The sequence below is a fragment of the Tiliqua scincoides genome, chromosome 7, assembly GCF_035046505.1.
Source record: "Tiliqua scincoides isolate rTilSci1 chromosome 7, rTilSci1.hap2, whole genome shotgun sequence".
Lineage (NCBI taxonomy): Eukaryota > Metazoa > Chordata > Lepidosauria > Squamata > Scincidae > Tiliqua > Tiliqua scincoides.
The window spans coordinates 17,328,122-17,354,505 of record NC_089827.1 but is presented as its reverse complement, the minus strand read 5'-3'; the positions used below and the strand labels follow the sequence as shown (position 1 = coordinate 17,354,505).

The following is a 26,384-nucleotide window of genomic DNA, read 5'->3' as shown; positions in this document are numbered from 1 at the left end:
GATAAATGTGTCTTGGCAGAAAATGCAACCGGCTTTGAATCTGCGTCTTTCCAATTAAGAGCCCGGCTACCAGCTCCAGCAGATGCTTAATTGGTGGCTGACGCTGCCAGGCAGGCACCAGCACTACAATCATTAACAGGTAGTTTGAAGCCATTAAGGTGCTCGTGCCTGTCAATTTCCTTCTCCTGTACCACTGCAAACCTGCTTCCTCCTGGAGGCCAGCCTGTCTTGCTGAGAGAAGCGACACGCAGCTGAGAGCCTCAATTCCAAGGCTTTGGAAGTTATTAAATCAGGACCTGAGGCTTCAGGTGCAGTGGGCACATAAACAGGCCTTCTTGCCTGGTTTCAATGTAAGAGCAGCAAGACGCCAAATGGCAACAACGGCCAGCGACCAGAAGGGCCCCTGCCAGTGAGATCAGACAAAAATTCCATAATTAAATCTTGATAATAGGGGAGGCACAAACATCTGCTTCTAGGAGTTCTTGCCCAACTCTTCACATAGCTCTGAGGAGCCAACACAAGGATCATTTCGCACAATTAAAATGAATGTAATGCAGTACTACTGAGATACAGAGGATGAATCAATACAGAAACATGGAAAAGCTCCTAGTGCGTATCCTGGGTAGCACTATGTGTTCAACATTTTCTGCAACTAGGGCTGCAATCCTATACACAGTTTCCTGGGAGTAAGCCCCAGGACTTATTTCTGAGTAGACATGCGTAGGATAGTGCTCTATCAAAACAAAATCCACAATTTCGCTCTTACAGCAGATTAACTCAAACAGTTGTCATGCTAGCAAACAAGAAATGATGGATCTCTTGCCTGCCTTCCTTTGCTAGTTACCCAACATGACAACTAGCCACAAAACCTTGCAGATTCACACGTCCAATACAGTTATCACATGTAAAACACAATCAGGAGAAACAAGAACCATGTGGAAATGGGCCTGAAAAACTCTTAGAAGCAGCACTCTGACCTAAGGGTGGAAAGAAACCTAGTGTTAGTGTGGTGGGTATGCCTATACACAGATATTAGGCACTAATCATGGCACTGGAGAAACCTATATAGGTGTCTATAGCCAAACTGTGGCTTGCAGGCCACATGCAACTCTTTGATATATAATGTATGGCTCGTGGATATATGTTGGCTGTAGTGGCATAGCTAAGGGGGTGCAGGGGGTAACAATTGAACCAGGCAACAAGCTTTAGGGGGACGACATCCTGAGCTTCACTCTAGTGCCCAAAATTGTGAAAACCTTTGTACTTTCAAATAATAGCATCAAATTATATACCATTGGATGCAAAATTAAATGCAGAATGCAATGAAACAAACCACATCAAAATATCTCTATTCCATCAAATGTTATAGCCAAATAATCAGAAAATAAAAACACAACTGTATTATGGAATAAAAACAGGATTTTCTAAACTCAAAACTGATAAATGAGACTGATTGTTCCGAGAGCCAATTAGGTGTTACGATAAAGCAGGAACAAATAAGGGGTTAATATGGGAGAGACTGGGGAGAGGTGGCAGAGCAAGTGGGCGTCAGGCTGCTGGAGGGAGGAAATAGATTTTCTCCCATTTTCACTTTTTTAAAAGCCTGGGCGTGATGTCACTTCTGGGGTATCCTTTAGAGCTTGGCACTGGGCTACAAGATGATGATGATGATGATGATGATGATGATGATGATGATGATGATGATGATGATGATTATACCACTTTTCAACTGAAAGTTCACAAAGCGGTTTACAGAGAAAATCAAACAAACAACTAATGGCTCCCTGTTCCAAAAGGGCTCACAATCTAAAAGGATGCAAAAGAACACCAGCAGACAGCCACTAGAAAAGACAGTACTGGGGTGATCATTAGCTATGCCACTGGTTGACTGAGTTCCTTTTTGCATCACAATTCATATAAAAGGTAAATAAAATATTTTCAAGTTTTAGAATTACTTACCAGGTATAAAGAGTTCACTGGATCAAAACATAAGTTTTATGCTCATGGCGAGTAAATGTATTTAAGAATTTAAATGCTTCTGAAATTTTGGCTCTCAAACATCTCTCTTGTGGCTCTCAACCATCTGAAGTTTATCATATGTGGCTGGTATGTTAAACGAGTTTGGCCACCCTCCATTCTACAGCACACTCCTTGCACTACCTCTAATGGGATATGATCTCCTATGTGTGGTTAGACTGTATGGGCAAAAAGCAAATGGAACCAGCAGGGCCTCCAAGAGGAATTCTATTAGGGGGTACCAAGTTTCTTTGGGGCCCCTTCCCAAAGAGGGAGGGGATGAAACAGAGTGGGGGTGGGCAATGGGGGTGGGCACCACTTTTGCAGCAGCTGTAGCCCCACAGCTGTGTCCCTGAGCTCCCATCCACTCCTTCATTGTAAGCAGATCCACAAGCCAAAGAGCGACTGGAGCAGGCCAGCTTCCTCCCAGATGTGACACTGTTAAGGAATGTAAGCATTCCTGGGCCTGGTGCATGTGGCTTCTGGCAGTAGTTGCTGCCATGTGCCATGTGCATCCCATGTGGGCAGTAAGTCTGAGATTGGAAAATGTAAGATCCCAGGAAATTTCTGGTTCCCTTCCTTTGGCTCCTGGGCCCCCTTTCTGACCCTGGGCCCGGGTACAAATTACCCCCTTTACCCCACTCTCCTAGGCCCTGGAAACCGGAGACAATAAAGCTTAGATAATATGTCCAAATACACAGTTCAAATCCGCATCTGTTTTCACATGAAAAAGAAAAATGTAACATCTGACGAGATATTCCAGCTGATAAGTTTATCCCATCACTCTACTTCCACTGAGAGTTTCTCTTCCTCTCTCTGATTCTTAGTTAACTTTTTTTTTGTCCTTTCTTCCTCATTTTAAAAATGGGTTTAAAATGGCTATGAGAAGGAAATGCAATATGTAAGATACAGGCTCAACATGGGTTTACGTACAGGTGCCATATCTTCTGTTTATTCCACTATCTTTTTTCTTCACCATCCTCATGTTGTCTTTGTTTTTCAAAGGCTCTGCTGCATATTCAGTGTGTCACGCTACAAGCCACACAGCAATTACTGTCTACAAATCAGGCAATTGACACAAACACGCACTAATTAGGGACATGGAAGTAAAACACATGTATTGATTGCAAGCACGGAAGCCCTGGAAAACTGGTTAAATGTATATTGTTAAGAAGTTAATAAATGATTGAACACAATTGTGCTACGATGTGCTTGCACCCTGACTTATGGCATTTAAGCAGGAACCAAATCCTAGTGCCATCCACTAGTTGAGCCATATACAGTAATTTTCAGATATTTGAGAGCTGCAAGAAAGATGTTTTGCGAGCCACAATATTTAAGAAGCATTTAAATTCTTAAATACATTTACTTACCTTGAACAGTAATCCAGTAGACCAGTGTTTCTCAAACTGTGGGTCCCCACAATTTCAGGTGGGTCCCCATTCATTTCATTATTTTATGCTTGATGCTACCATGGTATGTGACTGCATTTGGGAAAACGTTACAAACCTGAACTTTTAACAAGCTACTTTGTATATTCTTTTAACAATGTTAGTAAAAGGGATTTACTCCTGGGTAAGTGTGGGTGGGATTGCAGCCGACGATTGTGAAAAATTTTCATGCTTGATGATGTCACTTCTGATCATGACATCACTTCCGGTGGGTCCTGACAAACTCTCATTCTAAAACGTGGGTCCCAGTGCTAAATGTGTGAGAACCTCTGCAGTAGACTCTCAGTTTATACCTGGTAAATAGAGGCATTTGAAAACCGTGTTATTTTCTTTACTCAGAAGTAAGCCCATTGTGTTCAGTAAGGCTGACAGTTCAATTCTATGCTTTAGGACTACAACAGTAGCAAAATGGCGACCAGTGACCTATGGGGCCAGGGAAGCAGCGCCAGGTCTCCATGTAACACCCAGGTGGCCACAATGGGTCTTCTCGGATTGGTGCCCACTATTGAGCAGCCGCAGAACCAAGGAGACCTCTGCTCCTCAGCCCAGGAGGTGAATTGGGATATGGCGGCACAGTTACCACTGTCTCCGCTCCCTTCCAGGCCTGCTCCTCCCCTCCTCCACCCTTCCCACACAGTTCTGCTCCTTCCCACCATCCCCCACCCAGTTCTGCCCCTCCCCTCCTCCTGCCCCCGAAAGCTCTGTCGCCAGCCGGCAGCAAATACTCACTGCCGGGAGCTTTCGGCGTCCTGTCCTTGGGCGCTGAGGCTCAGAGCCAACTGAGATGGGACTCAGAGCCAGTGGTGCGTCGTTAGTGCTGGTGCAAAGGTGCCTTGCACCGCTTTTGCAACAGCCAGGCCCATAGTAGTGGGCCCTTAAGCTGTAATCCTATCTTGCTCATCAGAAACAAACACCTCTACCAGTAAATAATTATAAATTTCTTGTTTACCTTTTATATTAATTGTGATACAAAAAGGAGCTCAACCAACATATTTCTGAGAACTGCACATTATATGTCAAAGAGCTGCAATTTGGCTACCCTGATATGTGGGAAGTGCTTTACACATTCAGGAAGCACTAACAAATGTGAAGTTGCATTAATAAGCATTATTACACCAAACCAAAGACATAGTGCAGTGGTATTCAAATTGGGGCATCGCAACGCCCCAGGCTGAAGGCCCTGGCCTCTGCCCCCTTAAGGGGTGGGAGCAGGAGGGAAGGGGCTGCAGGGACTGGGGTGCACTGCAGCAGCCATCCTAGGGTGTGGGGAGCCCTACGTGATGCTCTACTTTCACTTTTAGAGGCCGGGGGGGCCCTGCAGACACTCATGCAGGGCTCCCCGCATCCCAGGACGGGCTGCTGCAGGGACTGGTAAGTGCATCCCAGTCCCTGCGGCTCCCCTTAGCAACATGATCCTGGGGATCGCGTTGCTGCCTTCCCCCTGCTCCCGCTGCCTCCCTCCCCTGCAAGCACTTACTGCGGTTTTCAAACTCCCAGAGAGTTTGAAAACTGCAGACATCATGAAACAAAGTAGTTTTGGCAACCAGTTGAAGAGGGGACCAATCAGGGAATTCCACAGCCTGCACACCACTAGTAAAAAGTCCATCTTCCAGCCAACTAGATAGCTAATGTCAATGGGAATAGCAGCAGAGCCTGAGATGATGGTGGTCAAAGTGAGCAGGCAGGTTCATGTCAGAGAAGCAAGTAATTAGAACTGATAAAGCTCTGGCCTCAAACTACTCAGGGTTTTACCAAAGATAACTAGCGCTGTGAACTGCTGAAGGCTAGTGCTATACCACTTGGGACCAAGAGGCTGTGACTACTGAAGGTTGCCCAGTGAGCTCCATGGCTAGGCAGGGATTTGAGTCTGAATCTACTGAATTCTAACCACTAAACACTACATGACATTGGTTCTCAGTAACTATTCATTTGTTCTGTTCTTTAAAGTTGTATGCTGCTTTTTGGCACCAGCCCTTAAAGTGGCTCACGGCAGAATATAAAATCACTGTAAAACAATGCAGACAGTTGAAGAAGAAAAAAGAGTAGCATTATGAAAAAAAAAGGTTGGCAATCTTCAGTCTTGAAAGACTATGGTATAAGCCTACAGCACCCTGTATTCCCAAGCGGTCTCTCATCCAAGTACTAACCAGGCCTGACCCTGCTTAGCTTCCAAGATCAGACAAGATCGGGCATGTGCAGGGTAACAGTTGCAATTAAAGAACCTGTCAGAAACCATCCAAATTGCAGGGACAAGTAAGGACGCACTGAAGGTCCATCTAAAAGAGCAGTCTTCACTAAGGGGCCAGATGGGGCTCTTGAAGATGTTCTTTCCAATCTCTGGGTGCCAATGAGCAGGCAGTATCCCACATCAACCACGAATCGTATTTCAAACAGAACAGTAGCATGGAGCTATTCCAACAGAAGTGACCAAAGCATGTGCCTTCTCCAGGAATTAGAACCCCAGTTGTATCTGTGTAAAGGCATCCCTGGCCATAGTCACACCTCCCTAATCAGGCCCTACCCAGAGGTGTAACTCAATGTCACTTTCAGGTTATCCTAGGAAGAGAAAGCGCTGGTGGCTTTACACCCCCATTCCTTCTCCTGTGGAGGCTCCCCCTTGAAGGGGCACCCCTTCAAACGGGTGGGAGAGAAATGAGATGTACCCTCACACTGAACTACAACCATCTTGCACTGGTTCTACCACTCTAGACTACAGAAGGAGGCTCATCATAACTGGAAGGAAACCAGCACCACCCATATCTACCTTCTCTACAGAGCCTAAATCACCAAATACTCACCTTCTCTCCATTTCCTAGACAGAGCTACATTCCCTCTAACTTGACTCACCTCTCCTCACAGTTAGCCCAGCTGGCTGCTATCTCCTGCTTTCTCTCACAGTCCTTACAAGCCACTGCCACTCAGTTGACCCACACCAGTCCTCCACCATCCTTGGGAACCCTGTCTCCGGTTTTCAGACCTCTTTTGTTCTCTTTTTACTTTAATCTTGGGGGGAAAGTAAAAACCTATTGGCTTGTAGTTTTATCTATTTTATCAATCAACTAGAGAGTTTTCTATCTCCCACCAGCAGTACCCTATCCGTTAATTTAGGCAAATACAGATTTCATCCAATAGTACATTTCTGTCCAACAATATTGCACCTCCCTTTTGGTGTGGTGCCTGGGGTACGTACCCCTCAGGCTCCACCCTAGTTATGCCTCTGGCTCTACCCCATCCCAAAAAAAAACAAAACCCTGCACCACCAATAGGCTATAATAAGGGTGTTTCAGCATAATAAGAGCTTAAACTGTGGAAACCACTGCTGCCCCACTTCCAGGCCTGCACTATGGTTTGAGATTGTTTGCTCTTGATTGATCTCCATACCACTCCCCTTCCAAGGACAGGGTGCCTCATGCTGTAATCTTTAGTATAATGCCTACTCCTCCAGTCCTTCCAGTTTCAATGATACAGCTCCAACCATTGATTCCATCTCTTTTCTTCTGCTGGTCAGAGAGATTATCCCATTCGTTCTACCAGTAGGGTCAGCATTTAATGACAGAAATAAATGTACACCCCAGTGTGGTTATCAGCTCTCTCAAAAAGTCCAGATGGGGTTAATAAAATGTAAGGGTACAAATAAAAAATACTATAAAAAACCCTAGACCATGGTTCTGTGCTGCAGACAATAGGTGATTTACACAGTCATTAAAATGAGTGATTGTCTAAATAAGGGCAATGTGTGCACTTCAAAAAATACTGTAGATGCCATAAAAGGGGGGGGAGGTGAAAAAAGTCAGTCCTTTAAAACTCAAAATATATATAACATGAGGAAATCTTACAACAATTATTCCAAAACTGTTTTGCAAAACTTAGGATGACATTTGCAAAACATTCAATATTAGAAGTTGCTGGAATATGAGTTTGAAACAAGCAGTTTAAAATGATAGAAAATTACTTTTCTATAGAAAATTACTTAAGAGATTTGAGTTGTTCTTGTTTCTGGAGTGATACATGTTTAGTCATGACACTCAATATTAATTTAAGTTATTTAAACCTGCTTTAGGCAAAGCAATTAACACTTTAATGTGAAGCTGCCTAAATGCCTCAATACTCAAATGCAAAAGAAGATAAAACCTTCCAGACAAGCTAGAGAATTTGTAATGAGTAAATCTTATCACCAGGTTCACATAGGGTAGAAATGCTTCTAGGAATCCCGATGGCGCCAATTTAGAGGGGAAAATTAGTCCTACAAGTTCTCATCAAAATAAGTGATCAATAAGGAACACTGACTTTCTAAAGGACCTTTCTTTAGAAAAGAGACAATAGAGTTATAGGGAGGAACTCTTGTTGATTAGCAGAAATGCTAGATAGAAAACATACAGTTTGGTACTTCAGACCTATGAAGCAAATATATATTGCTTGTTATATCAAAGTTTTGAAACTAGTCAACTAACGGCTCAATCCTAGCCGGTGTGAACATTGGCACAATGTGCACTGCACCAGTGCTCACTGTTGCAAACGTGCCACAAAGCATGTGCTATGGCTTAGCAGGCATTGACACTAGCTTGAAAGCCCATACTGGCCCATGCGCGCTGGCAGAAGAAGCAGCTTGCGTTAAGGTGAGTTCTGAACAGAGAAACACAGAAGCGGAATGGGGCAGAGAGAGGTGGGGAATGGAGGGAAGGGGTGGAATGGGGCAGGGGAGGGCAGCGACGGGGCAGGGTTGAACATATTTAGTCCTGAAGGGGGTGGGTTCAGTGTCACACGCTGCATTCCTGGGGCTGATCTGGGGCAACTTGGACTTGCACCAGTGACTGAGCTTGCACAAATCCAAGTTGCCCCACTGCAGCTCCAGGGGCTTACCCCAGGGCAAGAGGACAAATGACTCCTTCCCACAAGGAACCTCTAGCAGCCCCTATTCCCATGCTAGATGCAACGGAGGCTGCACCAGTGCCACTACATCAAAGCTCAGATTTTATTTATTTACAGATTTCTACCTTGCTTTCTCTCTCTACAGAGCGTTCAAAGTGGCTAGGTTAGGATTGGGTGGCTACACATCTTACTTTCCGCAGAAGAGGAGGTTGATGATCCAGTCTCTAGTTCCCCTACCTTTTTCCTTGGAAACATTTTTGAATATTTTATCTAACCTGTTTCTGACAAGAGGTATTTATTAACATAAAATGTATAGCTCTCCTTTCTATTTTCACATAGCACTAAAAGTACTATCGTGCAACTACAGTGAGATTTATTAAGAAATCCAAGCCTGTCATTTGAACAGAAGGAAAGAAACATGAAAGAAACTCTTGCAATCAGTATGCTGGATGAATAAAGAGAAAAGAAATGAAAGGTGAGCATGATACTGGTGTGGACACAACCTGGAAGAATGTTAAAACAGCAGCTAACTTGAAAGCAGAAATGGAAAAAGGAGAAGACCTCAGCTCATAAAAAGAAAACCACACTTAAGTATTTACCCCCATACCCGCAAATAAAGAGAACAGACTTTGGCTCGGATGCAAATGGGCCACTTTATTGATTCACAAACTGCAGCAGGGCGATAAACTATAACCTCAAGCGTGTGGGGCAATATGGGGGAAACGGCCCTAGCCTGCAAACTCATTGGGCGTACCGCCTGGCTCGAGGCCCCAGCTGTCAATTGCCAGCCTAGGTCTGTCAACGCCACCCCCCGAAGGGGGCAAGGCAGCCGGACTTCAGACCAGTCGACAGAGCCTCACCAGCCTGACAGTCCAGACAAGGGGTTCGCCTGCCTGCCTCCTGGAGCCCGTCAGGCATCATGGGAGCAGTTCAGGCTCACCCCTCACCTTGCTGCCTTGGATGGACACCGAGCCAGATACCTACCTACCCAGCACCGCATGTATCCTGCCCTAAACGACATAAAGTGACCAAACCTTCCCTCGGCCTAAAGACCGCACCACCCATTGCCAGTCTGAGGTAGGCAAAAAAACAGAAATCTCAGGGCCAATCAGGATGACTGCAAAAAAATTCCTACCTGGCCAGCTAATCCCAGACTGGTTAAACGGGAGGGCAGGTGGGTTTGCCGGCTGGGAGCAAACTGAGCCCAGCTGGAGTGCGTGCTCCAGGCTGGCGCTCTGGCCCCACCTCCCCCCAGCTGTGATAGCCAATCACGGCAAAGCCTCAGCCTGGTGGCATGAGGCGGGAAGGGGGGTAATCGGCTACTGGCGTGGAATTGGCGCCAACAGCTTTTATGTTCGAAATCCTTTGTGCGACTCATGACTGGGGCCAGTAGCATAGCCAGAGGGGGCAGTGCAGTAAGTATTGAAGGTGCCACAACCCGCCATGTAAGTGGTCCCTCGCATTTGCTATTGAAGCTATTCCGGGCAGGGGGTCAGGGCAGTGCCGCATAACATCGCGAGTTGGACCATTCCTGCTAAAAATGCTTGCCTTTTTTCTATGCACATAGAAAAGTGGTGGGGAAAAATTCCTGGCGGGGGGGAGGGCGGGTGGTGAGAGGCCCTGGGGCAGGCTGGCAGGGAGTGGGAGGCAGGGAGAGGGAGGTGCTTATGCTGGACTCCAACCCCCGTTCCTGGGGAGAATGGAGTGGCTTCAAGCCACTCTGCTCTCCTCAGTCTTGCACCACAAGTCCGAGGACACCTATAAGGGAAAGGGCACCTTTCCCAGAGGTAAGGGGAAGAGTTTCCCCTTGCCTCTGGCTGAGCCGTTTTGAGCCCCTATCCTGCACTAGATACAGCACAAGCCTCTTGACTTGCCTGTTCCAGCACAGGATAGGATTGCGCCCTGTAGGCAATAAATGGCATCAGGAACTATAGTTATACAAGCCAAATAGCTCATCGTTAACTTATGCTTCCATTTGTCTCCACTCTAAGATTAGGAAGCAAATATCAGCATGGAATCTATGTTGCGGTCAGCCACAGACCTTTGCAGCCCTGCGCCCGGGGCAAAGCTCTGCGATGGTGCCCCCCTGTGGGCTATCGCCGCCCCCCACGCAACTATCCACCCCCCCAACTCACCAGAGGCTCACTGAGCCTCGCACAACCACAGCCCACACTGGAGAAACCTCTGTGCAGTTCCACGGCGCTATAAACTGTGCTTCTGGCAAACCAGAAGCACAGTTTCTGCCCCCATTGGGAGCCTCAGGGAGGCTTCTGTGGGGTCCTAGCACCTGGGGCTTTTGCCCCATCTCACCCTACGGTAGGCAAACAACTGGTTATGGTACATATTCTTCAACTGGAATATTATTTTTTTAGCAGCACTGCAGAGCCAAATCTATGTCACCATGTATGTTGCTTCACATCAGTAACTTGCAGCTCACTTTATTCCTACACCTGTCAACAAGACAGGAGTAGCGGGTGGCCATTCTCGAGATAGTTGTGTTTCTTCATGCTGTTCGCAAGCCTGGGTGATACTTCAGCAAGAGAGCAAGGGAAAAGGGTTTTTTCCAATCAAACTAAACTGGTTAAGAGAAACAACTCCCATTTATCATATACGACCAAAAGATAAAAGCTCTCTTTGCAATTTCTAACCCTATGCCTCTAGATAAGGAAGGCTATAACCTATTTTCTTTTCCATTGTCAGAGGCTGAGCTACACTAAACTCCAAGGGGAAATTCATTTGGTGCATGTGAGAGAATACAACCCACTGATAGTCGTATTAAAGTGTCGATCGAGCCTCCTTTCTAAAAGTTTTGTGTTATCATGGCAACACCTGGGTGCTCTATTTTCGATCAAGTCTCTGAGATGCTCAGCTCCTATACATACAGCTTTGAGCCAAAGAATTGTACACTGTGCACAGCGAGCTCTTGTCTCCTGTAGTATCTTGCCCTCTCCCTGAAAAGTTGCTTCAGAGGGCACAAGGGTGTGAAGAACAAGTTAAAATCACTGGCTTAGATCTCACTCCGTTTTGTAGGCCCGAAGCCATTTTAAACCAGCTGTGGGGAGAAGAGGTTGAAGTAGCCTCGCAAGTGATTGGCCTCGCAAGCCTTGCAAGTAGCCTCTCTCAAGTAGCCTCTCCCTCTCTTGAGAGTTTTCGGCGAGGCCTGAAAACACTGTTGTTTAAACAAGCCTTCTGATTTCTGGCCTTCTTAACTTTTTATACATCTTTTAGTTTTACAGGCTTGATTCCTCGGTGATCTGCTCTTTTACTCTTTTAATCTGACTACTGTTTTTATGGCCTCTGTAGTGTGTTTTTAAATGTTTTTATCTGCTTGTATTAATGTTTTTTAAAATCTGTTTTTAATATGTTGTTAGCTGCCCTGGGTCCCATTAGGGAGAAGGGCGGGATAAAAATAAAGTTTTATTGTTATTATTATTTAGCCTTGATTGGATGGGGGGGGGTCGGCCCTGGGTGATACACCACCCGAGTTGATGGGCGCACCACCCAAGCCCCTGCTGAGTGGAGACCCGTGTTGCATTTGGCAGCAGGCTCTGAGGAGCTGGAAACAGCTACCCGAAGCACTTAGGCAGTGCACACAATGGCACAATGATATCACTGTATCACCACCAAACCACTTCCAGGTGCCACACATCACTTTAAGTGAGTATAGGGGGGTGTTGCAAGGGGAGGGTGATATCTGGCTCTAGGTGGCGCCTGCGCTAGCAACACCACTGGTTTGTTATGAGACTGAGAGCAGCTCCTTATCAGGTTGCTTTGCAGCAGTGGCAGCCATTGCCAAGCTCTCCAGAGCCAGGGTTGCAAATGCCCAGAAGCTCTGTACAGTTGCCAGCAGATCCTAGATGCCCACCAAAGCAGGTAGAGTGCATTCTGTTGAGATTCTGTGCCCCCTTCCCGGCCTGAACCTGCCCCATAACTGTCCTCAGAAAAGAAAAGCTGGTGTAGATCCAAGGAGACCCATTGACAGCCAGGTGGCCTATGGAGAAATAAGTTAAAAAATATATTTTTACAAACCTCTGCTGGGTCGTCTGGTTGCACCATCTCCACCATTGCATGGGGTATGTACTCTGGCAGCATGACTGCATAGCATAAACCGATAGGGGATAGGATTTGGACATGAGTCTAAATAAAAAATGGGTTAAACTTGTACAAATGGCCTGAATGTTGCATTGCACACCTGACTTGGAGAGAGATCATTCACAAGTTATACTAACATATTGCTGACTTTTGTGGAAAGCTTTGCACACTGCTGAATCCTGAACATAACGCAGCATGTTTTGCAAGGAACAGCTGTTAACAAATGTTGCCCACTCTCCTGGTCATGTTAGCCTGAGGGATGACACTCATTCTACCATCCTACTGCCTCTCTATCTGTTCTTAGGCAAGGGTATCTTGTTCACACCTGCTGGTTTTATTATGCCAGTCACCCAGCATGTGGAGAAAATGACCTTAAGCAGAATGAAGCAAGAATGAAATGGGCTGACACCAGTTCGAGGGGAAAAGATAAAGAAATGAAAACATTATTTCAGGTTTTACAGCCATACCTGCTAATTCCAAGAGCAGAAAACATATCTAAACTATTTCCCCACATCTGTTCTTTACCGGAGGCACAGTTAAACTGGGTCTCCTGCCATCTGGCCCTTTTTCCACACTCCAAAGTTCAGAAGGACAAATCTCTGAATCACCAAGAGGGTAGAGAAGCGATTTTCAATCACTGTGCCACGGCACACTGGTGTGCCACAGATGGTTCGCATCTTGGGACTTTGGGGAGGGTCATTTATTAGTAGGGCAATTGGGGGATGCGAACCCCCCACCAACAGCACGGTGTGCCTTGTCAATGGTAAAAAAACTGCTGGTGTGCCTTGACCACTTTAGCGCCTTGTCGGTGTGCCATGAGATGAAAAAGATTGACACTCACTGGGCTAGAGATTTCCTCTTCAGCAGGAGATTCAGGACCCAATCCTTTCCAACACTAAAGCAGCCATACCTACGGTACATGCACTGCATTCGGGAGGGGACAGTCTCCTCAAAGAAAGGGAATATTTGGTCCCTTAACTTGGGGCTGTTTTGTGGCTGCATCCATGCTGGGAAGTCGGATAGGATTGGGCCCTTGGGCCCTCTTCCAAATATTTTCAGAGGACTAAGATTGTACATAAATACAGTAAAAAGTTCCCTGCGTTCTGGTTTCCAGAATAAGTGGTAAAAAGATTTGGATACCTTCATAAATAGCATAACCTAAGGGACCACAATGACCCACAGGATGACAATGTTAATAAATACATGCAAAGACAGAAAGGCCCAATCCTGTCCTCAAGATACACCAGTGGAGTGTTTTCAATCTTGGGATAGCAAAGCCTTCATTGTTGGGTCGCAGCAATTTATGGGAATGAAGAAAGTTGAAGACCACTGAACTAGAGCACCACCAGTTAAAAGGGGATGTATCTGGTGTATCCCCTCAGGAGACTGTGTTCCAGCCCTGCTCACGCTCTTCGCAATTGTGCTTAAACAGCAACTGATCTTGGAAGCTAAGCAGGGTCAGGCCTGGTTAGTACTTGGATGGGAGACCGCCTGGGAATACCGGATGCTGTAGGCTTAGACCATAGTCTTTCGAGACTGAAGGCTGCCAACCAGCTTTCACTTGGGCCAGTAATGGTAATTTTTTTGCTCTCTCTGATAAGAATATTTGGCTACACTGAACAGTGCCGGAAGGGCATAAAGGGGGCAGGGAATGAGCAGTGACAGGGATGGGGTGATGGCAGATAAGGTCCCAGGAAGGGATGGGATCAATAGTGCATCCCCAATCTCATCCTTGATTGATTGATTGATTGATTGATTGATTGATTGATTGATTGATTGATTGATTGATTGATTGATTGATTGGGCTTGTGGCATGAAAAAAGGTTGAAGCCCACTGCACCAATGTATCTCCACATATACTGGTGTGATGGCTGCCCCATCAATGTAGGCTCCCAATCACTGATGGATGCACAATAGACACCAATGCAATATTAGAATGCAGAGCTAACATAGCTCAGAAGTCACTCTGATGCAAGCACAACTCCACCAGTGGAGAAGCCAAATTCAGGGGGGAGAGGGGAGTGTGGTATGGAAGGGACAGAGGAGAAGCCAACGTACCTCTAAACCTTTTTCGAACAGGTGTGCCCCAACTTCAGAAAAATGCGGTGCCAACAGCAAAACTGTGGTATGTAGGAGTAACCCCATAAGGAACCATATTGAAGGGAAAAATAGTGGAAAATTGCGACTCCTCCCACCCCTTGCTCCACTCACTTTCCTGCCAAGTACAAGGAGCATAAGATGCAGAGTATATTTGGCAGCCAATCACAGCATATCCACTAAACCCCCCTCAAGGAGACGACAGCTCAGATGATCACAGATGATCACAGATGACTTGGGGTTGTACTTTCCCGAACTCTCAAAGGCGATCTTTGATGATAGCAACCAGGATAAAAGGACCACCTCACTCACACACACACACACACACACACACACACACACACACACACACAGAGCAAGCACTTTGCACAGATCACAAGTACAGAAGGATAGTTTGTACAGAAGGATAGTTTGTACAGATCAGGGAGGTCAAAAAATCAAAACTTTAGATATAGGCTGATGGGTTCTGAGCTGTCTGTGACAGATCAGGAGAGAGATCTTGGGGTGGTGGTGGACAGGTCGATGAAAGTGTTGACCCAATGTGCGGCGGCAGTGAAGAAGGCCAATTCTATGCTTGGGATCATTAGGAAGGGTATTGAGAACAAAACGGCTAGTATTATAATGCCGTTGTACAAATCTATGGTAAGGCCACATCTGGACTATTGTGTCCAGTTCTGGTTGCCACATCTCAAAAAGGACATAGTAGAAATGGAAAAGGTGCAAAAGAGAGCGACTAAGATGATTACGGGGCTGGGGCACCTTCCTTATGAGGAAAGGCTACGGCGTTTGGACCTCTTCAGCCTAGAAAAGAGATGCCTGAGGGGGGACATGATTGAGACATACAAAATTATGCAGGGGATGGACAGAGTGGATAGGGAGATACTCTTTACACTCTCACATAATACCAGAACCAGGGGACATCCACTAAAATTGAGTGTTGGGCGGGTTAGGACAGACAAAAGAAAATATTTCTTTACTCAGCATGTGGTCGGTCTGTGGAACTCCTTGCCACAGGATGTGGTGCTGGCGTCTAGCCTAGACGCCTTTAAAAGGGGATTGGACAAGTTTCTGGAGGAAAAATCCATTATGGGGTACAAGCCATGATGTGTATGCGCAACCTCCTGATTTTAGAAATGGGTTATGTCAGAATGCCAGATGCAAGGGAGGGCACCAGGATGAGGTCTCTTGTTGTCTGGTATGCTCCCTGGGGCATTTGGTGGGCTGCTGTGAGATACAGGAAGCTGGACTAGATGGGCCTATGGCCTGATCCAGTGGGGCTGTTCTTATGTTCTTATGTTGTTAATATTTGTTTTCTCAGAATTCCAGGAGGACTTCACACAGAGAAACTCAAGTGGAACCTCTACCTCACCAACCCAGCAGGGGACACAAGCACAATGCACCCCACATAGGCAAACAGAAGAGGAGAAGGCATCCATTGCCATAATGCATAGAGAGAGCAATGCTTCCCAAAATTTTCATCAGGACCCATTTTTAAAAATGACAATCTGTTGCAACCCACTAGACCCCCCCAAAAAAAAAAGAGACATAGAAAGAAGTATTCTTATTTATTAATACTAAAAATAATTAATAAATCTGCCAGTGCTGGAGTTAATTGGATGCAGCTATCGGCTCCTTGCACATCACACCCATTGGCACACAGATGTGTCATGGATGATACGCTGACTTCATAGTGATGACAGGTTTATGTTACGTGAGGACATGCTGCTGTCAGGTTGCCAGCCCATGGACAACAGGCTCTGTTGGTGTTTCCATGGATACTGGGGGTGTTACTGGGAACGGTTGTGCTAATGTTGTTTTGCCATTTGGCCTTTGTTCTGACAGTGTTGGTGCATCACCAGTATGGTGTTGCCAAGATGGGCTTAGGATGTGACAGTTATATTGCTTATATCCAAATAGGATTGGGTTGTTAATCTCTATGAGACTGGAAGGGCAACTGTAGTTTAGGGGAAAGGACTGCTTTCCCCTAAACTACTGACATTCCTGGAGACTGATTCTTCCTTGTCTATTTTCATCCAATTTACCTGAAGGAAAACAGTAGGAACCTTGTGCAATCCGTACACTTGTTTCTTACTTTGTACCTTCTTAGCTTCCAGAATAGCACATTGTGAACTCGTACAACTATCATACATGCAGACCATCAAAGTCCAGTTTTCCACATGGCTTTCTGCACAGGGAGACTAGCTGATGCGGGTCAGTAAATCATAACTTTGTTGAAACCACAGCCTGCAGGTGTCTCTGGGTCAAGGGTTTTTATATTCCTGGTGTGTGCTGGGTGGTAGACTGAAATATGCTCCAGTTGTGTAATCTCTCTGTGTCATTGAACAATGATGAAATTCTTTTTGTGGTTTCAGGTTTTATTGGTTAGTGAGTCACAAACACTACAGAGTATGAAACTCCTTTATATAGGCAAGCAGTGCAACCACACTGAAAAGTGATAAAAATATTAATTGCCTTCTGGTTCAAAAACCACTGTATGGGAATGGCATACACTCTGATGGCCTGCCTATGCTGTTTGGGTAGCACTCAAAGACTATCTGCTATTCTTGGCTTGAAAGTAGCACATGATATAGTTGAGAGGTAGTTTGCATTTTTATGAACATACAAAAATAAAAACTACTGCACAAGTTTTACTCGTACAAGCCAGCTTATTTCAAGTCTCAATTCAGTGGTGTAGCTAAAAGGGATGCAGGGGTAGCAATTACATTGGTCAACAAATTTTAGGGGGGCAATAACCTGAGCATTTGCAAAGCAGAACCAGGCTGCAGCAGAAGGAAGGAGAATAAAAGGTTAACCAATTGCTTCTAAGGAGCTGTGCCTGCCTGCCTGCTGCTTGAGAAACTTGGCGCCTGTCTGCCCTTGAGAAATGAAACTTTCCAGAGTTGAAAGTCTTTGTTCTCTGATTGACCGGGAGATCAGAGGAAGTGAGAATTTGAGCTTGATTACTTGGCAAAAATTTCACATACTAAAGGTGAGTATCTAAGGTAATATGATACAGCAGGGAACCAATAAGGTGCTAATGTGGGGGGGGCCTGGGGGGAGGTGGCACAGCAAGTGGGTAACAAACTGGGGGGGAAGAGGCAGATTTTCCCCCATTTTCACTTTTTTAAAAGCCTGGGCGTGACATCACTTCCTGGGCATCATTTTAAGGTCAGCATGGTTCTACGCGATCATTAGCTTCACCACCGTCTTAATTAAAGGTTTTTTTAAATAAATAAATAAATAAATAAATTTAGAATCATTCACAAAATAACTAATATTTAACTTTTAAAAAGCTAACAAAGAAAATGCTGAATAATTCCTTGCACTTTTTTGCCACTGAACATATTTTAAAAACCACACAAAATAAAATTCCACACCATTTTCCATTGCCATTGGGTGTCATTAAAATCATATTTCTAATATTTGTGGTTGATTTGACATTCTGCCATTGGGAGCAAAGCTATTTCGCACTGCAATGCAAATGGCTGGCATTCATCATAAAAGCTTTGTTCGTTATTCTTTGTGTCCCTTATCATTCTTTTTCCAAAACCCCAGCGCATCTATGGCAAGCAGAGAGGTGTGTCAACAGCAGCCCCAGTCACTGTAAAAGGCATCCTTATCAGAAAGAGCCGGGTGCAGGGGGAATGACCTGCCAAGTCACAGAATCCGCTCTCATCTTCCTAACCCTTTTGTGCAAAGCATGGCTCTTTGTTTACATGATGTGATCTCTGCCTTTTGACACCGCACAGAGTGCACAGACCCTCTCACAGATCTAGAAGATCAATTCAAAACCTGATGGGTATTTGAGAACTTTGTATTCTTTTTTTTTATCCCTCCATCTTTCCCAAAAGAAAGAAAACCACCACCACCATGAGCAGGTTTCCAAGTAGCCTGTCTTAAGAGAAAAATTTTTTTAAACAAGTACCACCACAGAAATCTCAATATTGCAGTCTGACAAGTGCATCGAACTGTTACACTTGGAATTTTAGGTGGAGCTATGCAGCAGTTTGACAAGCAACGTTCTCATGCGGGCTGCAATCCTACACCTTGCATGTGCAGAGAACAGGGCACAGAGTGGTTCTCAAACAGGGTTGTTTCTGTTTTTACAACCACCTTCAGGCAAGCTGCGAGCAGCACTATAGTTTTGTTAAGTTATTCACATGAAGTGGCCGATACAGGACAAAAACAGTAAAATAAAATAAAAGGCTGTTCGATGTTCACGGGGTAACTGCTTATCTGTACTGAAGGTGGTTTAGGATAGCCGGTACATATCTGAGATGGTGGAGGCTTGCTGGGGGATTATAGCACAGGTATATGACAGCCAATGTGTTTTATCTATCAACAGGTTGTAGGACAGTGACATAAATCTCCCATTCAGCATGCCTTCCTGTATTTTCAGAGCCTTCTGCTGCTGCCACTGGAGAGGCATCCCTGTAATTTTCACATAGGTGGCCCTCATTATCTCTGGATTCGGTACCTACGTATTTGGTATCTGTGGATTTCATAATCTGTGGGTTTCAAACCCACGGGGAAGGGCCCACAAGGGGAGTAAACCAATGAGGGAGGGTTTATATGCCTTTAAAAGGCATTCTGAGGGCCAGAGTTGTGGAGGGCTTTGGGAATTTTTCCAAATTTCTCTCTTGTAACAGCAGAATCATTGATCCTGAATGAAATGGATATGCAGCAGGGTCACACAATGCACAGTTAACTTAGGTGCCTGATTCCAGACTCACCTGCTACTTGGGGGGGGGGGATTGTTCTTCAAGGGGTGGGCTTCGGAAGAGGTGGCACACTGCAGGCCTCTGTGCATTATCACTGGGCACTATCAGCTTGGCAAACAGTCTCTGCACCCATGCAGATTAATGGGCCTCTTCAGTGGCCAGGCTCATATATGGTAAGCAGGTGCCAAAAAAAGTTAGCCACATTGCAGAACTGGCCTCATTTGGGTGAGGCCCTAGCATCATGCCAGGGGTGTGGAAACAAGGTCAGCCCCTTCAGCACCAAAGGTCATGAGCCTTCTCTGAGGGTGGATGGACCCAGACAGGTGACGATCCAGCCCGGGTGGAACAGGAGTAGAGACTTGAAACCCCTTGCCTGCCTCAAAGGTTGCCTGTAGGCCAAGGATGAGAAGGCTGGGATCAAGACCAAGGGAGGAAGCAGCTAGTAGCTACATGGAGAAAGCTCCTAGCCTCTTCCCATGCAGCCTTTCCTGTAAGCTGCACAGCCCTGGGTCACACAGCCACGAAGTTCTAATCAAGGCACTGCACAGTTTTCCTGTCAACAGTTGCCAAGCGCTCCACAACTACCACTGCACAGCCACCATAGAGCTTTGCATGCTCAAGGGGGAAATTAGGAGGCAAGATTACCACAGGGCTGTAGAGGAGTAGTCAAAGTGGCAAACGAGACCCTCTCCATAGCAGACTCTGAAGCCTTCATCATCATCATCATCAGGTTTACCAGGGTCACGCAAGCCAACTCTTTCCAGTCAGAGCCAGGTAGGAAGAGAAATTAGACCACGGGTGGCCAAACTAGCTTAACGTGAAAGCCACATGTGATAAAAAGTTAAGAACATAAGAAGAGCCCCCCTGGATCAGGCCAAAGGCCCATCTAGTCCAGCTTCCTGTATCTCACAGCGGCCTACTAGATGCCTCAGGTAGCACACACTAAGACCACAAGATACTTGCATCTCATTGTCACTCCCCTGAGTGGTAGAATGCCACTCAGGCATTCTATTTACCCTCACACACCCCAATGAAGATACCAGACTGAGGCTGTTTAACTCGCAGACTGTTTAACTTGGTCACTTGTGTTTAATAAAGTGGCCCAATTTTTAAAACTTGAAACCTACTGAACACACCATCCCTCCTTTGCCAGTCTGAGGTAGATGAAAAAACTGCCTTCCGAAAGTTCAGATGTTTGAGACCCATGAGAGAGAACATTAAACTTGTCCATGGACAAGTTTCACTATGAACGTTAAACTTATGTTTAATCCAATGGATTCTCCGTTTATCCCCAGTAAATGTTCATAAAACTTGAACATTTCTTATTTACCTTTTATACTAATTGTGATGCAAAAAGGAGCACAGCCAACATATTTCCAAGACCCGCACGTAGCTCACAAGCCATGGTCTGGCCACCCCTGACCTCAACCCCTGGGGCGTAACCCTCTTGCCGGGACCCCTCCTTCTTGAGCTCCCTGCCCCCACATTACTGAATTAATGACAAGTGCTGATGGCTCCTGACTCACAGCCCAATCCTAGTCACACTTTCCTGGGAGTAAGCCCCATTGAATCTAATGGGACTTACTTCTGAGTAGACATGCATAGGATTGGACTGTCAGATGATTTTTAAAATCAAATGTGGTAAACGTATAGAAGATATACACCAACAAAATTGATTGTAACCATCATGGTTAGATGAAATCTCCAAGTTCAGAAGCACCATCATTCTGAGTACCAGACCCCAAGGACAAAAAATTGAGATGCTTTCCAGTGTCATACGTTTGGCCACTGTTGCAAACAGGAGAGTTAACTATATGAGTCCTTCTTCTTCGGCCATTATGATAAGAAACAGCTTTAATAACAACAACAACAACAACAACAACAACAGGTATTTATATACTGCCTTTCTTGGTCTTTATTCAAGACTTTATTCAAGGCGGTTTACATAGGCAGGCTTATTTAAATCCCCGTAGGAATTTTTACAAATCAAAGAAGGTTCTTTCTTTCAAGAACCACAACATTCAGGTGTTTCTTTCGGATCTGGTTTCACATTCTGGCCTCCATCCTCCCACGCTCAGAGCAGATGGAATAGCTCAGCTTCAGCTTGTCAGCTGCTTCAAGGTCGCACGGTGCCGGTGGCCTCGAACTGGCGAACTTGTGGATGTTACCTTCGGGCAAATGGAGGCTTTACCCTCTAGACCAGACCTCCTGCCCTTTACGAAAGGACTTGACTCTATGTGCCTCCAGTATAAAGGCTCACGTACCTGTACACAGTATAAAGCACAAGATTCCCCTTGAAGCTTAACCTCTTGGAGAACTTTCACTCGGAGCAGTTGCATGCCTGCCATAGACCAGGACGGGGCAAAAGCCCCAGGTGCCGGCTGCTGGGAGCCCAAGGAAGCCTCTCTGAGGCTCCCGACTGGGAAGAAACTATGCTTCAGGTTTTCCAGAAACACAGTTTATAGTGCCGGGGAACCTCACAGAGATTTCCCCGGTGTGGGAGGAGGTCGCAGGAGGCTCCATGAGCCTCTGGTGGGTGGGTGGATTTCTGCCCACGGGGGGCGTCATTGCCCCAGGTGTGGGGCTGCAGAGGTCTGCGGCAGAGCCTATATGTTTGCTTAAAATATTTGCATCAAAAATAGAACAATTTGCACCATGCAGTAAATATCACAGGTTTAGGTACAATTGGTTCTTGGTATCTGCACGGGATCCATTCCCAGACACACACCCCCAACGGATACTGAAACCTGCGGATAATCTAACCTGCAGTTCAGGACCATCAGAGGACCTCCAGACATGACCAAAAATGCTTTCCAGTCATATCCCGAGGTGTTCTAAGGCACTGGAAGGCCATGTGCAACTGCCCTGCAACTCAAAAGACCTACCAGGGCCTTCTAACATGCACTTTCAGTGTAGCAAAAAAACCTAGAAGTGCACCTCAGAAGACCTCCCAGACAAAACCAGAAATGTGTCTTAGAAGGCTCTGGCACCTTCTGAGGACCTCCACTGCAGGCCTATGATCTGTGCTGTGTCAAATCTGTGGATTTCAAACTGGCAGATGGTGAGGGTGGATCTGTTTTCCCTTTCACAGACTTTCTCCAGAACAGCATGAGATTTGCTACAAGAATTCCATTGAATGCTTCCTCTGAAGGCCTCTAAGTTTAAATGTTTTGCATCAATCAACATTTCATAATTTTTAAAAGAGAATTCTATATTACTTGAACAAAACTCACGTCGATAAATGACTACTTATCCAAAATAGTTAGAAACCAACAACATGTTCTACTAGAAACAGCGATTCTCAAACTTTTAGCACCCACTTTTTAGAATGAGAATCTGTCAGGACCCACTGGGAGTGATGTAATGACTTGAAGTGACATCATCAAGCAGGACAAGTTTTGACAATCCTAGGCTGCAATCCTACCCACACTTACCCAGGAGTAAGTCCCATTGACTATCATTGTTAAAAGCATATACATAGTAGTCTGTTAAAAGTACAGCTCTGTAACAGTTCCTCACATGCAGTCACATACCATGGTAACATCAAGTCTGATATATTAAAAATACAATATTGAAATGAACGGAAACCTACCTGAAATTGGTTCATGACCCACCTAGTGGGTCCCAACCCAGTTTGAGAAACACTGTACTAGAATATTCTCACAACCTAGAAACAACCGGTGAGGAAATTGGCATGTACATGGATTTTTAAAACCATGTGACATTACAAATGGGGAAGTGACATTGTCAACCTGTCCTTTTTGAAAAGGAAAGAGGAACAAGACTAACATAAGAACATAAGAAGAGCCCCACTGGATCAGGCCTAAAGGCCCGCCTAGTTCAGCTTCCTGCATCTCACAGTGGCCCACCAGATGCCCCGGAAACACAAAAGACAACAAGAGACCTGCACCCCAGTGTCCTCCTTGCATCTGGCATTCTGAGGTAGCATACTTCTAAAATTAGGAGATCGCACATATCCAACACAGCTTGTAACCTGTGGACTTTTCCTCCAGAAATTTGTCCAATCCCCTTTGAAAGTTATCCAGGCCAGATGCCATCAATACATCCTGCGGCAAGGAGTTCCACAGACTAATTACATGCTGGGTAAAGAAATATTATCTTTTGTCTGTTCTGGCCACTGGCCATGAACTGTAGTGGAGATTATACTATACTGTACTACAGAAGAGTCCAATAGGCAGAAATCAAAATTGATAGCCCCCATGCGCAATGAAAAAGTAATATTTTACCACGATGACTAAATCTCTCAGACACAACATAAAAGCGGAGCATAATGACATACAGTTCCATTATAAGGCATACTGAGTGCATAATTAACCATTGCTAATACTTAGCAGAACATTTGAAAAGGAGAAATTTATTCAAATGGGACACAAACTATTCACCAAGCTGCCAGAATTATACAAATGAACGTGTCAAAACGAAAGCATGTGCGAGTCAGGCTATGTTTATGATCCTCTGACAGAAGATGTATAAATAGGAAAAATTTACCACTCATTCACTGGGGGCTAATGAAGCAGAACTAAGATCGTGTGCAGGCCATCACTCAAACGCAAGACATTGGCAACGTTTCGTTTTCATATGGAACTGCCTTGTTCCAGTCACATGCCTTGGGACAATGGTCATTTCACCCCCTGACTTCTTCCTAACTGGTACATTGTGATTGGTCCAGAAGTTTCGTTTTGCTCATTCTTATATTAATTTAATCAGTATCCTTTCCACAATCAGCAGTGGGACAGTGCTAGGGAGACAAACCAGAACATAATTGAGGCTTCAGACCTATATCCCCTTTCCTGGGAGCAAAACCCAGGGTTCAATACAATGGGTTGTGAGTAGACCTGGATAGGATTGCACTGGAACAGACCTAGGGCTCAATCCTAAAGCGCCCTTGGGCTGGCACAAGTCTCTTGCACCGGCCCAGGAGGGTCACAAACATGCGATAAAGCACATTTGCGCCTTCTCAGAAGCAAGCCGCACCAGCACATGGGGGTGCGCTGAAGCATAGAGGCTGCGTCCAGCTTCCGTGGTCCAGGAAGGTTGTGTTGGCCGAGCTCGGCCAACGCAGGGTTCTGGGGAGGACGGGAAGGAGGGGTTCTGGGGCAGGAGAGGGCAGAAAAAAGGCAGTCCAGGGGGCAGATGGGTGGGGAGAAGGAGGCGGAGTTGGAATCCGGCAGGTATGCCAGATCCTAGCCTCTGTTCCCGAGCAGTGTGGAGTGGCTGCAGGCTGCTCTGCTTCCTCGAACTCATGCCACCTCCTCAGGTGGCGCATGTTCAAAGAGATCCATTAGGGCTGCAGTGGCTTACCCAGGGGTAAGGGGAAGAGTGTCACCTTGCCTCCAACTGAGCCATGTTGGGCCCCTATCTTGCGCTGGATACAGTGCAGGCCTCCTGGCCTGCCTGTTCCAGCAAAAGATAGGATTGTGCTGTTACAGTCCAAATCTGTGCTTCCCCGCACCCAGGGCTGTGCCGAAATGGCTACCGCTGCATCCCATGGGACTGGAAAGCAGCGCCGGGTCTACTTGGGGTAAGCGATCTTACGCACCCTTAACTCGTGTAATCCCCCGGTGGCCCTGATGAGTCTCTTCGGATCTGCGCCTACTATTGAGCGGGCACAGATTCAAGCAGACCCGTGTCAGGTCTCCTGGGCCTGGAGAGGGGTTAGGATATGGCAGCATGGCCTGACCCCTTCCATCCCGCTCCCTCACCCTTCCCCACCTTCCCCCACCCCAACTTACCAGTCCACCACCTGGCACTCCCTGGAGCTCTGGGTGGCATTGATTGGTCTTCCACCGCTGACACAGCACTGGTTGCGCTGAGCCAGTGCTGGCCCAGTGTTAGATGGTACAGGCATGCCTTATGGCACATTTGCAACACTGCATGCTGGCGCTGGGCCAGCACGGGCCAGGAAATCAATGGGACTGATATTACCATTCAGTGGTAGAGTATATGCCAGTATAAATCCAAAATTCAATCCTTGCCACTCCAACTGAAAATGTATTTCAGATCGCAGAGTTGGGAGAGACTTCTGCTTGAGACCTGGAAGAGTCATCATCAGTCACAGAACACAGACCAATGGCCTGCTTCAGGATAGGGCATATTGATATGTCCAGTACTTCAAAGATTCAGGCTGACTAAAGATCCATTTGTTTTATCCAGCATATGGGAACTAGGCAAAAAATTGCTGCTTGGGGTGACTGCATTTTTAATATTTTATTATTAATACATTTGTATTTGTAAGTCTCTGTTATTGTTATCAACTGCTATATTAACTATTTAGTACCATTGTTACTGTTAACCCATTTGTTTGATTGTAACAGGCGTTCCCCTGTATCCATAGGGATATGTTCCAGGAGAATATGGAAGCCCTGGATAAGAGGGAAGCCTATCTCCATGCCCCCCACTGCACCCATTAACTTCATTTTTCTTCTTTCTGGTGGTGCCAAGCAAGCATGTTTTTTTTCTTTAACACAATGCTATAAGCAGACAAGCTTATAGAAAGACTAGCAGGGAGACAGCCTAAATACTAGAGGAACACAGGCAGAAAGTTCAGGAAGCAGAAGGCAAAAGCTGGTAATGTTCTGCCTTTGTCCCTCTAGCATTCAGGCTGCCTGCCTGCCTTTCTCTAAGCTTGCCTGCTTATAGCATTGTGAAGTGACATGCTTGTTTGGCATCACCAGTAAGTAAAAAAAACATAGGTAAAGGGTGTGGGGCAGGTCATGTGGGGCTGCGGAGAACTATGGAGTACTGAATCTGTGGCTACCAGATCTGCGGATACAGAGTCTCCTGTACTGAATTATTTTTATTGTTTTAATTATAATTTTGTTAGCTGTCTTGAGTTCAACAATGAAAAGCAGAATATAAATGTAAATTATAGTCACTCTCACACACCCAAAACTATGCACTGTGTTTAAGCTCCAAAACCAACATTTTTAATGTATTATAATTCCCTTGAGGTGAACTGAAAGAAAGCTGGTGATTCATATAGCTGTTTTGATGGTTATTTTTGCACAGCTATGTAGAGCTTTGATGGTGAGAACCAGTGAGTATCAAACATAAAGAGTGTGTTTGCTTTGGCTAAAGGACTTGTAATGGGTGATCAGTAGGTTGATTTTTGAAAACA

At 45.6% G+C, this 26,384-nt stretch overlaps 1 protein-coding gene across 1 annotated transcript in view; it reads right to left on the bottom strand.

The window, feature by feature from the left end:
- PDZRN4 (PDZ domain containing ring finger 4) overlaps positions 1 to 26,384 on the bottom strand; it is a 159,575-nt gene that overhangs the window by 108,994 nt on the left and 24,197 nt on the right. The window lies entirely within an intron of this gene.